General features: G+C 36.1%; 1 pseudogene; it reads right to left on the reverse strand.

Annotated features, from left to right (window-relative positions):
* Window positions 1-759: 759 nt before the first annotated feature.
* LOC149164178 (5S ribosomal RNA) lies at window positions 760-878 on the reverse strand (annotated as a pseudogene).
* Between the last annotated feature and the right edge of the window lie 16,301 nt (window positions 879-17,179).

Here is a 17,179-nt window from a genome sequence, read left to right on the forward strand (position 1 = left end):
TTCCAACAATGAAGTGGTAGGTGGGGTAATCTTACCCAGACAGGAACGGCTGAAGGAGTATCCTGGGTAGGATCAAAGTTTGGCATCCATTTATTCAGATAGCGCTCTTGGGGGCCCATGAAATATGGACCGTTTTGGAAGATAAGATCTCTATCTTCTGTTGATTCAAAGACAAACACATAATATCCTCTGCCTACCAGATGACTTCGGATTCCTTCAGAGACAAGGGGCCTTCAGTTTCTCTGGACCCATACATCAATGGCTTTGGGAGAGCCAGAGGCTCGTAAATTACCCAATAAGCCCGCGTTTTGCTAGATTCAGTGCAGTTCGGCATCGGTGTTCCGCGGTAGTTCTACAGAGTGGATGGATTCAGATTTCTTAACAAACTTCTACTGGTTCGGGGTTGCTTTCCTCTTGCCGCAGGAGGCTACCAGTCGTTTGAAGGTAGCGATCTCAGGAGGGAGGGGAGGCTGAGGGCCCCCTCCAACGTCCATGCTGGAGGACTCAGATTTTTACCAGATGAAGAGGCTAACCACGTAGAGCTTTCTCTACTCTCTTTCTGGTTGGCCTCAGCAGCAGGAGGCTGCCGAGGGAGGGTTTTGCAGAAGCAGCGGTGGCTAGGTCAAGGTTGAGCGCGCTCCAAAGCTCTCTCACCTCAATATTCAATTTCACACCAACAACCAATCCTTGTTTTGAGAGCCCATCTACAACCAAGTTATGCTCCCTGTAGACATGTGAAAGGGATACTTTAAAGGGAGGAGGGTGCAACACTAGGACTTCCCGAGAGGTCACCCATCCCAGTACTACTCTAGCCCAAGCGCGCTTAACAAAGGAGTTTTGATGGGATCCGGTGCATTAATGCTGGTATGATCGCACCGAAATTTAATCATATTTTTAACTAAGGAACTTTTGTTAAATATAAATTTTACAACAATTTTTTTATTTAAATTTGTTTCAAAATGTCTTAATTCATGATTGGAGTAGACTTAATTCATGCTAAAATTATTATAGATTTCAATATAGTTAAAGTTTCATTAATTTGACAAATTCAAAAGAAAAAAACTTCTACATGTAATCTAAAATCTCAATTTGTTTTTACATAAATCTACTTGATATTTACTTAAGCAAAATGGTTAAAAGAAGAAATTATATCTACCTTCAATTCAAATGTAAATTCTATTTAATTTTATTTTTGAAATAAAAATATACAAAAAAAAATGACACTACATAATTACATAAGCTTAACAGGAAATAACATTCAGTCATTCCAGAGTTTGGCACTTGTATGGACTCCTAGAAGAATAATAATACACAATAATACACCGGGAAATGTAGTGTTTAAAGAAGAAATTCATAAAGTAATTTTTGATTTTTTTTTAATTTTTTTTTTACTAATTTTCAAACTACAAAATACTTTATCAAAAGAGACCAAAGTTGTAAAGATGATTTTTTAAAACAACGGTGTATGTATTCCCTAAAAGCGTTTGGAACATTAATACCTAATATAAGTGTGATTTAGTGTATCAACAATTGCTATTGATTCCAAATTGTTGAGCCTCCATGTAATCCAAGATACTTAGAAGCCTCGCATTCATCTTTCCATGAACCTAGAGGAAGATACTCACATTTGCCTTGAATTTGTATTCCTATAAACACTTAGACTTCCAAACTCGAGAAACACGGTTGCAACTATTGAAAGGAAAAGGGGAGCTCCTCAATTTCTTGAATAAGAAAGTCATATTTTTTTAAGAAAAATCAATCTATCCATTTATCATAATATTAAAATAACATTTATATTTAACATTTAAAAAAGAAATCAAACACACTAAATATGAATGAATTATCAACATTTGTTTCATTAAATAAAAATAATAACACTTTTTTTATTGCTTAAATAATTGTGAGCTATTGAATCCCTTCATAAGCTAAATATTGTACAAATGGTTAAATATATTTGCCTACACCCCCTCAATTTTATTTACACATAAAAAGTCTTTTTTAGATAGAATATAAAACAGATTTAACAAAACTTGTCCAAAACCAACTAACAAACTAATATATGATTAATCTTTTGAAAAAATGGAACCTTTTTATCATTCAAATATTCAATATAATTTTATTAAAACTATTAAATTCAAATAAAATTTTAAAGTACTTTCTTTTGTCAAATGAAAAATTTACAGTGTTTATTTACATAAATTTCTCATTTTTCTAATTATACTTTCTAAAAAAAACTTAATTCATATTAAAACAATTAAATCATTAACTAAAATTTATATATTTCTTATACATAATTTGTATTCACCCTTAAACTACTAAATAACCACACAACAATAAAAAATATTCAAAATAAAATAGAATCTAATCAAAATGTAATGAAACATAAAACACTCCAAAGCCAACCTTCCTACCATACCATCCTTGATAATAAAAACCACATTGTCCAATTCACGAAGAGTAATTAATACTAATAAAACCCACATTGTCAAATCCAACTCTTTAATTGAGGGATTCTTCCATTCTCATTCAAAATTCTTAACATGAAACAAATTTCATTCTCATTCAAAATTCTTAACATGAAACAAATTTGGTTCTATACTTCTATATATTTCTCATACCTAATGTTTATTTCCCCTTAAACTACTAAGTTAACCACACAACAATTAGAATCCTTCAAAATAAAATAGAATCTAAACAGAATGTAATGAAACCTAAAATCCTCCAATGCTAACCTCCCTACCATACCATTCTTGAGAATAAAAGCCACATTGTCCAATTCACGAAGTGTATCTATTAATAACAATAATAAAACAGACATTCTCAAATCCAAATCTTGTTGAGGGGTTCTTCTATTCTCATTTAAAATTCTTAACACAAAAATGTGTTTGGCTCCTTGCTTCTATACATTTCTCATAGCTAATGTTTACTTCCCTTAAATTGTGGAGTTAACCACACAACAATATTCAAAATAAAACAGAATCGAAACAAAATGTAATAAAACTTAAATCTCTTCAAAGGAACCATACCATTCTTTGGAATGAAGATTACATTGATCAATTGATAGAAGGGTAACTAATAATAATAAACCACATTAAATCACATTGCCAAATCCAAATCTATGTTAATAATTCTTCCATTCTCATTCAAAATTCCTAATACAAAACATATAATTTTTTCTGAAACTTAAAATGCTCCAAAGCTAACCTCCTTGCCATACCATTCTTGAGAATAAGGGCCACATTGTCCAATTCATTGAAGTGTATCTAAGCTAACCTCCTTGCCATACCATTCTTGAGAATAAGGGCCACATTGTCCAATTCATTGAAGTGTATCTAATAATAATAAAATCCCATTGTCAAATAAAAATCTAATTAAGAGATTCTCCTATTCTCATTCAAAATCTTTAACACAAAAGGTATTTGGTTCTCTGCTCTATATACTTGGCATTCCTAATATTTATTTTCCCTTAAACTAAGTTAACACACAACAATTAAAAATCTTCAAAATAAAATAAAATCTAAATAAAAAAGAATGAAACTTTAAATCCTTCAAAGTTAACATTCTTACCATATACCATTCTTGAGAACAAAACTTACATTTTCCAATTTGTAAGTCTAACTAATAACAATAAAACCCATATTATCAAATTCAAATATCATTGAAAAATTTGCTAATTCCCATTCAAAATTCTTACACAAAAAAATATAATTGGGTGCTCTTCCTTTATATATTTCCTATACTTAATGTTTATTCCCCTTACACTATTGAGTTAACCACATCAGAGTTAAAAATCTTTGAAATAAAATGAAATGTAATAAAACTTAAAACCCCAAAACTAACTTTCTTACACTACCATTCTTGACAATAAAATCCATAGTTTCCCATTCACAATATAATACATAATAATAAAACCCAGGTTTTCAAATCCAAATATAACCAAGAGATTCTTGAATTCTCACTCAAAATTCTTAACAAGAAAGGTTTTTGATATTAAAATTCATATTTCCAAATCCATATATAACCGACGGATTCTCTCATTCTAATTCAAAGTTCTTAACAAAAAGTTTTTGGTTCTTTGCTTCAAACACTAAGTTTTAACGCAAAACATTTTTTTGGTTATCTGATTCAAAAACTCAGCTTTAAAACAATTTTTTTGGGTCATCTCCTTCAAAAACTTAGCTTAACACCAAAAGGCATATAGGTCAGTGCTTGCCCACCTTTTTAATAGAAATCATGATATGCATGCTTAGAGCCACAAAGGCGTATTTTGACAAGCACGCATGGACATCTTGACATATTCTATTTGAAAATCTATCAAGAAAAATATTAATACCAAAACCCTAATGACTCATTCCTGCATGGAGATGAAGTAAATATCACATTTTAAATTTCTTATGTGCTAATGATTGGGTTTTCCTCTTTCTTCCTGTTGGGGGCGCATGCACAGTCGCTGCATTTGGATTTGGCACCTTTGGCTTCGGCACCTTCGACTTTTCCTCCTTCTGAACACCTTTGACAAGCTTCTCACAACCACCAACTTCATAAACGGGAGATGTGACAGAAGACAATGAAAAAATCCTTTTTTCATTGATGGGTTTTCCATGAGGCCAAAATGATCTCCCTGCAGAAATTTGAGTTGAAGTTCCACTCTGTTGACTCAGCAATGTTGTCTCCAAATCATATATTTGCTTCTCAATGGTCGAAATTTCATCACGGAGCATGTTTTGATAATCATGGAGTAAGCGCAGTCGGCTCTGGAGACGATCAAGAAGAGCAGACTTTTGATCCTCCTCCGCCATTGTAACTCCAAGAGACACACAAGATCTCAACTCACCAACACAAGATATCCAGGGAGCAGAAATGATGAGAACCATAGCTCTTTGGTTGTGAGTTCCTCTGCTATTTATAGAAGAGGAATGACCATTAGCTGCCAGTCCCGCCCATTCATACGGCTCCTAGTGGCACCTCCCTGCAATAAATTAATTTTGTTATCCCTATGCTCTACTCATAATTAAAGGTGCTAACTTACCATCTTCTCAGCCGCAGCATGCTTGAGTTAAAGTTATTTAAATAATATTTTTTAATATTTCAAATGCTTTGGAATTGACACAAAATCTGCAGAGCATAAACTTTGTGTTCATCCCAACGTCTCTATAAACTTTTCCATCTAAAAAATTAAATGGGTAGATCTCAAAAATTAAATTTTAAGATAGCTCTTTGCGACAATCCATACACGCTTAAATGCAAATTCAAATCCATACAAGCTTAAATGCAGATTCAAATCCAGTAAGGCAGCTATGGTTGAGATGGAAAAGTATATAGAGACATTGGGATTAATGAAAAGTTTATGCTCTGCAGATCTTGTGTCAATTCCAAAGCATTTGACTTCAACTCTGTCAATTCCAAATCATTTGACTTCAACTCAAGCATGCTACCCCTATGCAGGTCGTTCTGTGATTCAACTTGTTTCTAAATCATAACCCACTTTCGAACCTCCCTCTTCAAGATTTTAAGTTTGCAGCAAATTTTTTCCATAGAATTCGTACTCACTTGGTAGGAAAAATAACAGACATAATGATGAGAAAAATTGCCATACACAAATATATGGATCTAGGAAGTCCAATTGTGAAAACACATATCAATGGAGTTGAAATTCCAAAAACATTGATTGACTTAGGGGCAGCAATAAACATTATGAGCAAACAAACTATGGAGCAACTCAATCTTCCTAATCTTCTTTACACACCTACCTTACTACGACTAGCAGATAGATCAATAATCAAACCAGATGGAGAGTTAGAAGATATTTCAGTATCCTTAGATTCTTGGGAATATCTTGTTGATTTCATGATCTTAACTCCCAAGAACAATCTAGGAGGACATCCACTCATATTAGGAAGACCTTGGTTGGCCACAGCTAATGCTTTTATTAGCTGTAGATCTAGTGACATGTATATTTTTTATGGTAATTCAACAAAAAAATTCACTCTATATCCTCCAGCAAAAGCAATCACAAAAATAGATGACAAAGAATGGATTGATGATGAATATGATATTCATCCTCTCTTTACTATTTCAAATATTAGTGAAGATAGTAAAATTTTAAATACATTAGAAAATTTTGAATCATCTTTAGAATATGACCATGAGAAATTTCAAGAAAAATCTAATGTTGAATATTTGTCATCTAGGCAGATGTCTCTCTATTCTATGGAAGAGTTTGGTAGCTTTATAATTGAAAATTTTCCAAGTAGGATATTGAACATAAACAAAAACTTGGAGAAACTACAACAAGAAGAGCTAATCAAAACATTACAAAAACATTATGCTGCATTTGCATGGGAATACACCGACATGAAAGGCATTAATCCTAAGACTTGTATCCATCACATCTACATTGAGGAAAATTGTAGACCTATCAAACAACCTCAGAGAATGATGAATTCAAATCTTATAGAGATTGTGAAAGAAGAGCTCCAAAAATTATTGAATGTAAACTTCATTTACCCAATTTCAGATATCCAATGGCTTTTCTCCTTTGGTAATTGTGCCTAAAAAGAATGGTAAATGGAGGGTGTGCATTGATTATCAAGAACTTAATAAAGCAACCCTTAAAGATCATTTTCCTTTTCTTTTTATAGATCAAGTGTTAGATACATTAGCAGGTAAGAAGTATTTATCATTCTTGGATGGGTTTAGTGGTTATAATCAAATTCAGGTAGCACCTGAAGATCATGATAAAAACACATTTACTTATCCATGGAGAACTTATGCCTATAGAGTAGTACTAGGGATTTTTTCTTATCTAATACATGATTGTGTAGAGGAATATATGGATGATTTTACAGTGTATGGGAATACATTTGAAGAAGCTTTGGAAAATTTGGAAAAAGTTCTTAAAATATGTAAAGAAGCAAACCTTTCACTAAGCCATGAAAAATGTTTGATGATGTTCACAGAAGGTATTAATCTAAAGTTGAAGTCATCTCTAAATTATCAATTCCAAATTGCCAAAAGGATGTTAGAAGTTTTCTAGGATTTACAGGATACTATAGAAGGTTTATAAAAAATATCACTAAAATAGCATCCCCACTCTTCAAATTGCTTAGCAAAGATTGTGAATTCAATTTCAATTCTGATTGCCAGTTGGCATTTAAAACCTTAAAAATTAAAATTTTTGAAGCACCCATTTTAAGAGGTCCAAATTGGAAACTCCCTTTCAATATTTCAACAGATGCTTCAGATACAGCTCTGAGAGTTGTATTGGGACAAAAAGATTTGATTCCTTATGCCATTTACTATAGAAGTAAGAATTTGACTCCCACTGAGTTAAATTATATTGTGACTGAAAAGGAATTTTTAGCTGTTGTTCATGCAATTAACAAGTTCAGACACTATATAACAGGCTATGAAACCTTTGTTCATACAGATCACTCTGCAATTAGATATTTAATGAATAAACATATTACTAATGGTAGAGTTATAAGATGGCTTTTACTTTTACAAGAATTCAACATTATTGTGCTAGATAGACCTACAAAACAAAACGCAGTTTCCAATTTCTTGTCCAGGATTCAGACTATCAAAGAAGATTCTCCGGTTGAAGATAAGTTTCCTGATGAATATATTTTTGCAGTAACTACTCAAACTCCTTGGTTTGCAGATATTGCTAACTATTTGGTCACAGGAAAGTTATCTTCACATTTGTTTCCTTGAGAGAAAAGAAAAATTATTCAGGAAAGTGCAAGATATTCATCGATCACTAACGAATTGTATAAAACAGGCACAGATCTTATGATCAGAAGATGTGTCAGGGAAGATGAAAGGCTTGAGATTCTTAAGGCATGTCATGATGAGCCATGTGGTGGACACTTCACTGACAAGAGGATAGCCTATAAAATTCTTTCTTTAGGATATTATTGGCCATCCATCTTCAAAGATGCTAAAGAATATGTCAGGAGATGTGACAGCTGCCAAAGGGTAGGGAAACCTGCTCCCTCAAATGAAATGCCATTAAAAATTCATGTACTCATCGAACCTTTTGAAAAGTGGACCTTAGATTTTTTTGGGCCAATTAATCCTCCATCTAAGTAGAAGAAGTATATATTAGTATGCACTGATTATGTCACTAAATGGATAGAAGCCAAAGCATTACCTTTTGCTAATGAAAAATTTGTAGTTAATTTTCTTTTTGAGGACATCTTTACTCGTTTTGGTGTTCCAAGAGAAATTGTGATAGATCAAGGGTCTCAATTTACATCTAACATGGTGGAGGGCTTGTGGAAGAATACAAGATCAAACATAGGAAATCTACTCCCTATCATCCACAAGAAAATGGTTAAGTGGAATCTACAAACAAAGTGATTGAAGGAATCCTCACCAAGACTGTGCATCTACATAGAAAAGACTGGTTTGAAAGGCTTCCTGAAGCCTTATGGGCCTGTAGAACTACATGGAGGAACACAACGGGACATACACCCTATGAACTTGTTTATGGGAAACAAGTCTTGTTCCCTATAGAGTTCCAAATCAGAACTTTCAAGATGGTAGTCCAACTGGGACTAGACTTATCAGAGGCACAAAAGCATAGGTTGGAGCAATTAAATGAACTTGATGAAATCAGGCCAGAGGTAGTTCAAAGGACTAGTATATTCCAACAACAGAGGGCTAAATGGCATGACAAATATATCAAGGACAAGAGGTTTCAAGTGGGAGATTGGGCGCTATTGTTTGATTCAAAGTTTAAATATTTTTAAGGGAAGTTTTAAAATCATTGGCTTGGGCCATATCAGATTGAAAAAGTCTTTATTAATGGAGCAGTGAGGATAAAAACAATAGATGAAAGTAAAACTCCTCTTCTTGTATCTCATAAATTAAAGATATATTAGAAACCAATTTCAAAAGAAGATTTCATTAAGATTTTCCAAGACGATTATGAAATAAAGCTAGTGAAGAAGAATTCTTCTTCTCCACTAACTTGGTCTTTATTTTTCCTTAAAAAAAAAAAAAAAAAACAAATAAACAAATAAATAATAAAAAAATGTATAAGGTTGAAAACTAATCATTGATTGGCATACTTATACAGAAAATACGGGGTGAAAATTAGAAGTTTCTAACACCCTATATTTTCCATTTTATTTATGTAATAAGTAGTGAAAAAAAGCTACAGCCACTCTGCAGTTTAGATTCTGCAAATTCATCATCACATCTCACCTCACTCCGTTTTATTTTTGCAGTTTCACTTCATCTCATTATCATATTTCATCAATAAATTTTTCAATTTTTCCTTTTACAGCTTTCATTCCATTTTCATTTCATTTATCATCTTGTCTTACATCTCATTTCATTTCACTTACATAGCCACTTCCATTTCATTCATGATACATAAGCCATATTTCACTTTCTTTTTCACGTTCTGTAGTTGATTCTGTTCTGCAGCTAATCTGATTCTGCAACTACAATTTAACTATCAATTCAGGCACAAGTGTATAGCTCATAATAAAATCATGTATGTAGGGAATTGAAGAAAAATCAATTTTTGAATACCAACCATGCTCAAGGTACCTGTGGGTCAACATCAAAAATATTAGTAAGACAAACGTAAAGGTTCCAAAGGTAAATGCAAAGATTTATTTCAAAAAGAAATTTGAAAACATAAGTTTGTATAGTATGTATAATTAGATGTCTCCTTAATCAACCATCATTTTATTTGACCGCCATTATATCTTCGCCATATCTTCCATCTTTAATGACAAACGGTCTCAATGATTCTTTCATAACAAATCTCCACTTCAAACTCCATAACCTGTACTCAAACGGTCCTCCACAACTCCACCTGTTAACGGTCAAGATGATGATGTGACCTACCTATCTACGACTCTCTAAACCCTTACTGTCTATTTATTACATGCAAACCCTTAAGTTTATCTCTCTTAACACGTATTCATTTCATATACATAGTCTTTCCATTTTCTATATACATAGTCATTCCATTTTTCATATAGACACAGTCTTTCCATTTTCATATATATGCAGTCATTCCATTTCCATACACACAGTCATTCCATTTTTTAAATATCACTCATTTTATATATAGTAAGAGTAATTTTAAAGGTTAACCAAAAATAGCGGATATGGGGCTTATTGTCAGGACAAAGGCCGTAGGGGTAAAGTGTATGGAGGGGTATCCACAGCTTAAAGGGATGCTACAGAAGGCCGGATGGTTAAATTTTATTGAGAAATTTGACAGCTACCACAAGGAAATTACCAAGTCGTTTAAAAGGTCATTTGATGGCACAGAAGTGGAGATAGGAGATATAAAATTTGCAGTCATGGAATCCTTCATAGTAAAAGCAACAAGCTGCCGAGACAAGGAGAAAGATGGTTTAAAAGCAGGGAATTTCATGGTGAATCTTGGAAAGTGATCCTTAAAAACCCAGGTATGGATTTTACAGTATTTAGGAAGGGAACTCCTATTTCAACACTCAAGAACAAATGGGGTAATATGTTGTCGATATTGCAAAAAATCATTACATGTGAAGGAAGATTTGGTTTTATGTATGTTTATTGTATACGCTTATTAATGAATTTCTTAGAAAATGGAACCATCAACCTTCCATTCTTCCTTCTAAATAGTCTGAGAAGGATGGATACAAATGTCCAAAAGAAAATTGAATACATAGAAACAACTATGTATCATCATGGATTAGTGAAAATGCTAGTTGAATTCCATTTGAAAAGTATAAGGGATACCTCGGAAGATTTCTTGGTAAGAAATTTTTTCCAAGATGCTCCAGAGTCACCTGAGGAGAGTCATGTTAAGAAAAGTAGGAGGAGAAAGATCAGTATTAACGTTCAAAACAAATTTGGAACTTCCTCACAAAAGAATGATGCAGAGACAGCTTCTAAACCAGAGGATAGAATGCAGACTAATCAGAAAGGAAAAATGAAAGAGAGAGCTGAAGAAATCAATGAAGACATTCCTAAACCTTCGTCACCACAAGAAGATGAAAAGTTACTCTATGAAATACTGACCAAGATTAGGGAACAAATCAAGAAAAAGAAGGAGATAGGGAAGAGGAATAAGGACACAAGAGAAGAAACCATAAGCTTCCAAAACCTAAGAAGGAGCTCTAGACTCTGAGGTAAGGTGAAGAAGGTAATATCAAAAGGAGCCCAGTTCATAAACTTAGAGGAAGAAACCCGAGTCCAAACTCCTGATGGTATTCCACCTGAACACAGTCCACAAAACTCTCCTCCACAGAATTTTGAAGGCGGCCCAAGCAGAGCTTCTCCTAGCATAGATCCAGTACAGCAGCAAATCTATGACTACATAGAGTCATTAGAGAGAAAGAATACCTCAATGGATCCAAGATCCTCAACCAATCTAGAGCAACCTGTCAATCCACAAGAACCTCTAACTAGCTCTCTCAAGCAAGAAATCTTTGAGTTAGAGATTTTGAACAAGCACATTCAAAAAGAAAATGAAACCTTGAGGGAACATAATAAGCTAGATAAAGCCATTCATGACAACACAATGTTGCACCTAGTGTTATAGACATTTTTGTGCCCTACAACTCCAAGCATGAAATGTCCATAAACCAAGGGCTCCTAAGTCCCTAAAAGTGTTGTTCTAACCCCTAAAGGAACAAGGTCAATAGATTACAGCTTCTCCCAGAAGTTCTCCACCAGAAACTACTCAGAATTGGTCAAAACAGGATCATTGCAGCTGCTCCACTGGCTAGGTGCGTTGCATCTCACCCAAATGCACTGTGAGGGTGCATTGCATTTCAAAACTCCCTTCTGTGGGGTGCGATGGGCGAGAAATGACAAATGGCAGTGTCATTCCGCGAGGTGGAGAGGCAATGGAAGCTTCCAGAATCTTCTCCTGTGACACTTGCCTCACTGAATTCGACCAAGGATGAGTAAGAGGCCCTTAGTCTCCAAGTGGAAGCAAGAACTGACAGAGAGAAGATACTAATCAAATCACAAGCTGACTCATCCCCCTTACAGATATCTATATATGGATCCCTCATCCCAGAGATCCGGAGGCTGGAATTTTGCATATTGTAAGGAATTGTTGTTGGTTTCTAGAGACAAACATCAGATTGTTGGGTGATCTATGCTTTGTTTGAGGTGAAGAGGGGCTTCTTTGTTGGGAGGTTGATGCTGGGTCGGAACCACTGGTTGTAACTCCTCCTGGATCTTCTCTTGTTTATCAATAAAAGCTATTTGAGTTTTCCTCCATGCTTTTGTATCATTGATGTTTGTTACATTTGTATGGTCAATTTAAATCTGATCCTACGTTGTTTATGAATATAGATCCATGTCTTTGTATAGTGCTATGCTTCTGTGATCTTGCAGGTACTTTGTGAAGCTGGGCGTGCTAGGGAGCAGGTAGCTGGAGACTATCAAAGAAGAGAGGGATCGGATCAAAGGATTAGCGCAAGACAGAGGTTGGTTCTTTCTATTCCTCTCTATCTATAATTCATAAAGGAAATACAAAAGTAGCTTTTCTCTGTTTGTTTCTAAGGCAACTGTCACACCTTAGTGGGATAGAGCAGTTCTATATAGACACTTTTCCCTGTAACAAAATGGTGACTCCGCTGGGGAGATAATTAGTTTGTTTGTTTATCATTCTTTATTGTTTGTTTCATAAACTTACAAGTAGCATTCGATCTGCATTTGCCATAACAAATGCAAAGTAGATAACTGTTGCTTCAATCCATTCACTGGATCTGTTTATGATTTAAACAGCTGATTCACAAACTATCTGATTGCCCTTGTGATAGCTCTTAGATCCTCCTTAGATCTACCCCTGATTGTTGCATTACTGATTGTTTTTTACCCGGCCAAAAACCAAGGACTGAACTGCAAACTGTGACCCGGAACCCGAACAGAGTCTCGTTTCTAGCCCAGCGCAGGTACTGTTCAGAGTTTCTGAATTTCAGCGCACTTCCCGAAGGGACAACCTGCGCTGCATTTCAGATTCTTTGTGTTACAGGTGCGCTGATCAGACTAGCTCTGTGAAGCTGTGATTTCTGTGCTTCGTTCTTTCTAGTTCTGTCCCTGAATTTTGCTGCCTGTGATCAGTATATGTCTGCTTGAAACTCCTTTTCCTTGTTGTTATTCAGCCTCCTTTGTACAAAAGAACTGTAGATGTTTTTGTGTGTTTGTTGAGTCGTTTACAGTTTTCCTTTGCAAAAGTAACATAGTCGTACTGTCGTCCTTTGATTTGAATTTGTCGCAAGTGTCGATTTCGATCATAGGAGAAAGTTTGATTGCTGTTGATGGTCGATTATCCTGTTACTATTACTTTTGGTCTGAATTTGTAATTTTCTAGTGTCTAAAACAAGTATTCATTTCAAAATCGTAAGGTGTTGTAATCATATTTTTTTTTTATTTCGAAAAGAATCTTGTTTATATTTGTCGCTTGAAAAGAAATTCAGATTTGTACATCAACTTTCTTTTTAGCATCAATACTAAGAAAGTCGAAAACAAATACATGCATGTGCATTTGCATATAGACAGTCTGTTTGGCTTGATTTAGGAAAGTGCATTTAGAGTGTGCTCTTTGCTCTTTGTGAAAAGATTCTGTCTTTCTTTTCCCTAGTAGCTAGGATTTTCATTGCACAAAAGAGATAAAAAGTTTGTTTATCATCTTTAGATTGCATTTTAGGAATTACATCTACATCTCGTGGTGAACCCGAAAGGAAAACTTCATAAACAAGATCAACTTAAAATAAATTCAATGAATCTAACAACGCTTTGGAACTTAACGCACAACATTTAGAGGTCTAGGCTAGAGACGTATTCCGGCGTCGTAAAGCATGGTAACTATTGTTCTCACTGATGGTTGGGTGATTCCTCCACTTTGAAACGATAAGTGCCAGTACGGACTTGTGCTCCCACGTACCGTCGAGTATATTTTGGGAGACCCCTATAGGCTTAAATCCTTTATCCATAGGAAGCCGTGTCTGCCGCCCTATCGATCGCAATGCACTGAACATAGCATTCGGGAAGATTGACTGTCGTACCGTAAAAAGTATTCTGTAGTTTTGCGATTGGTTTGGTTCTCCCTCTACCTAGACTTCCAGAGCAGTCCCTTTCGTTCCTTTTCAGACTCCTTAACGGAAAAGGTCCATCTGAGCACTTGTCACTTCAGGCTCATTAAAAATCGAAGGAGACTAGAGTCATCTTTTGTTTTTTCTCGACTCTTAAAAACTGAAAAAACAAGTTGTGTCAAAGCGCCTAAAATTTATTTTAAACGGAATATTCATTACCCCTTTCCTACGTTGATCTTGGGTTGAGAAAATGGAATCCACCAACCAAGGAATTCCCCTTGGAGGAAATCCTAGTCCCTTCTCCTCTTGGGGAGATGTTGGTGCACCCCATATGGCCACATTGTCGCTTCCAGGACTGACAATTGGTTTTCCTGTATGGCTCTTCTCAACCTCTATCGTTCAGAACACCACTATTCCTGAACAATCGAATCAGTAATTAGACGAGTCCAGAGTTACCCACCAACCTTCTACTTCCTCTAATTCTTCCTCTCCTCCTTCCTCTTCGCTTGATGGGGCTGGTAAAGCCAAAAGTCAAGATCCTAAGGAGAAGAAAGAAAAGAAGAAGAAAGAGAAGAAGAAGAAGGAGCCAAAAGTGAATGGGGGCAAACGAGTGTCGTCTAACGAAAATCCACACACTGCACCGACCAGGCCTAAATTGCCATGTGTCATTTGCAAAGGAGACCACTTTCACAGAGATTGTCCTTGCATCCCTCGGATCTTAAGGGACTGGTCTCCTCGTTTGCACAACCCGGTGTCGTCAACCTCTGATGATCATGTTGAAAACACACCGTCAACTAGTGAAAGTGAAGCCCCAGGACAAAAAGGAAAATATAGATTTCCTTGTAAACTGTGCGAAGGCGATCGTGCCGTCCATCGTTGTCCCTTCTTAGACGAAGTGAAAATAGTTTTGGATGATCGTCCGTTTTCACCGTTACGACTTCCTCCTGGATATAAAAAACTCTTACCGAGTCCGTCACCAGTTGAAAATCTGGCTGGCCCGCTCAGGTGGTCAGTTGAAGCATCTATCATTGAAGATAAACCATCTGAATCCATACTAGATGAAAGTCAAAAGGTTGAGACGGCAGTTGACCCGGTTTTGCCTTCAGAGGTTCCATCTTCAAATGATACAATCACTGAAGAGAATAAGGATGACACCGTCCAAATTCTTTTCATAAGCACAGACTCCAACGAACATGGGGGCAATTTACCCGTTCCTTTACTGCAGGAAGGAAGTTCGTCAGAGTCATACCCGACCATCTATTCGGTCCCACCTCCAAGCAACCTAGTTGTCTCCTTCGACTGGAATCAACTAGGCAGACCCCGTTTACCAGCTAGTGTACCATTCCGAATTATTGTTCAAATATATAAAATGGTTATGGCTGGTACCATCATAGATGAGGGGGCTTCTGTGAGTATCCTTTCCTCGACTGCTTGGAAAGCGCTTGGTTCGCCATCGCTTTTGCCTGAGATGAGAAATCTGACAGGCTTTGATAAAGGAACCAGTCGACCGTTAGGGATCCTTCCCAATGTGCCCATAACATTGAGAGGGAAAACCATTCACATGAACGTGATGGTAGTTCAAGGACCCCTAGATTACAATCTACTCCTTGGACGAGACTATATTTATTGCATGAGAGCCATTGTCTCATCACTCTTTAGAGTGATGTTTTTTCCGCACGAAGGAAGAGTGGTCAAGCTCATGGACCAGCTTTCATTTCCCGGATCACGCATAGCAAATAGTCATATACCATCCCTAAATGGTCTTTTCACGCAAGAAATGTCTCAATCTCCAGTCCGTCCACCCGATGAGCGCGAGTGATTCGGGGGGACATGACTGAAACCCAGGGGGCATGCACCCTGGTCTGCTTCGGCAGAAAAACTTCTGGTATAGGGTAGGTTTCCGCGGGAGAATATGACTAGTCTGTACCCCCGTCCGTGATTGGAAGAGGGGGTTATTCTAGAACAAGATTCTCTTGTCAAAGTTATGTGAGTTGGCGGGCATCGTCGCTCACCTTTGTTTATTTCGGTAGACATCGCCAGAGAAGTGTTTTGTTTATGCCATAAATAGAACTATCTTTGGTAACCTGTAAGAGGTAGGCCTCTCTCGCTAAAACAAATGTTTTATCGGAAAGAAGTAGGGGTAACCTTGAAACTCTGTTTTATACCTGGGGGCATGCAAACCTTTTGGAGTGCATGCAAAGAGCGACTATTTATTTTTTAAATTTATAGGACCTCTAACCCTTTAAACTCGTAGGATTGGTCGTTTCCTAACTTGCATAAAGGAAGGATGTGGGGAAAGTCTCTAAAATTTGCTGTTTTATACGAGACATTCTTATCACACGACTGGATTAATCGAGCAGTTTTAGCACATAGTTCAATCTCGTTAAAAAATAAACATAATACATGAGCAAATGTTTCCACCCGCGTTTAAGCTCGTTAAAAAATGAACTATTGCCCGGTAAATAACCACCGTGAATGTAGTACTTCAACCATTAAATCCTTGGTCGTGTTTGCACCCTCACCTCCACTTTTTCATTGGCCGATCATTCACCTTCATTTGATTGTTTACCCATTTTGAGGAACAGTTGCGAAGAGTGATTTCACTAGCCATCCTTGTGACACTGCCGTGATTGGAGAATTCCAAACCTTACCTGGAATCAGCTGCTACCCGTTTTATCACTCGTTCCTCAAAAGACGAGTCTCCTTTAAGCTCTTTTCAACTGACTCGTAAAATATGAAAAGATTGTCGAGCCATTGGCCTCTCCAGCTCATTAAAGGGACAGGAAGTGCTATCCCTCCTCTAGATTTTAATCTTTTTGGACCTGAGGGATTATTACACAAAAAGATCGAGCGCTTGTTTTGTTCGGCTCGTTAAAACTATCGAAAATTCATCCCTTCTGTATTGTTTTATACTTTTTCAGACTTAAGGGATTAGATGACGAAAAAGGAATTTTGGAGTTACCTTTACGTTCCTTTTCAGACTCTCTAAAATTGAAAAGGACCGAGTTATCTTTGTCGTTAAACTCGTTAAAAAGATTAATAGCGACAAACTTGTCTTTAGACGAGAACGAGTTTCACTATCGCTAGGCTCGTTAAAACATAGCGATGGGTTTGCC

Source organism: Pinus tabuliformis, chromosome 5_1, assembly GCF_031772625.1.
Source record: "Pinus tabuliformis cultivar Carrire ecotype Pingquan chromosome 5_1, CPIR1, whole genome shotgun sequence".
NCBI lineage: Eukaryota > Viridiplantae > Streptophyta > Pinopsida > Pinales > Pinaceae > Pinus > Pinus tabuliformis.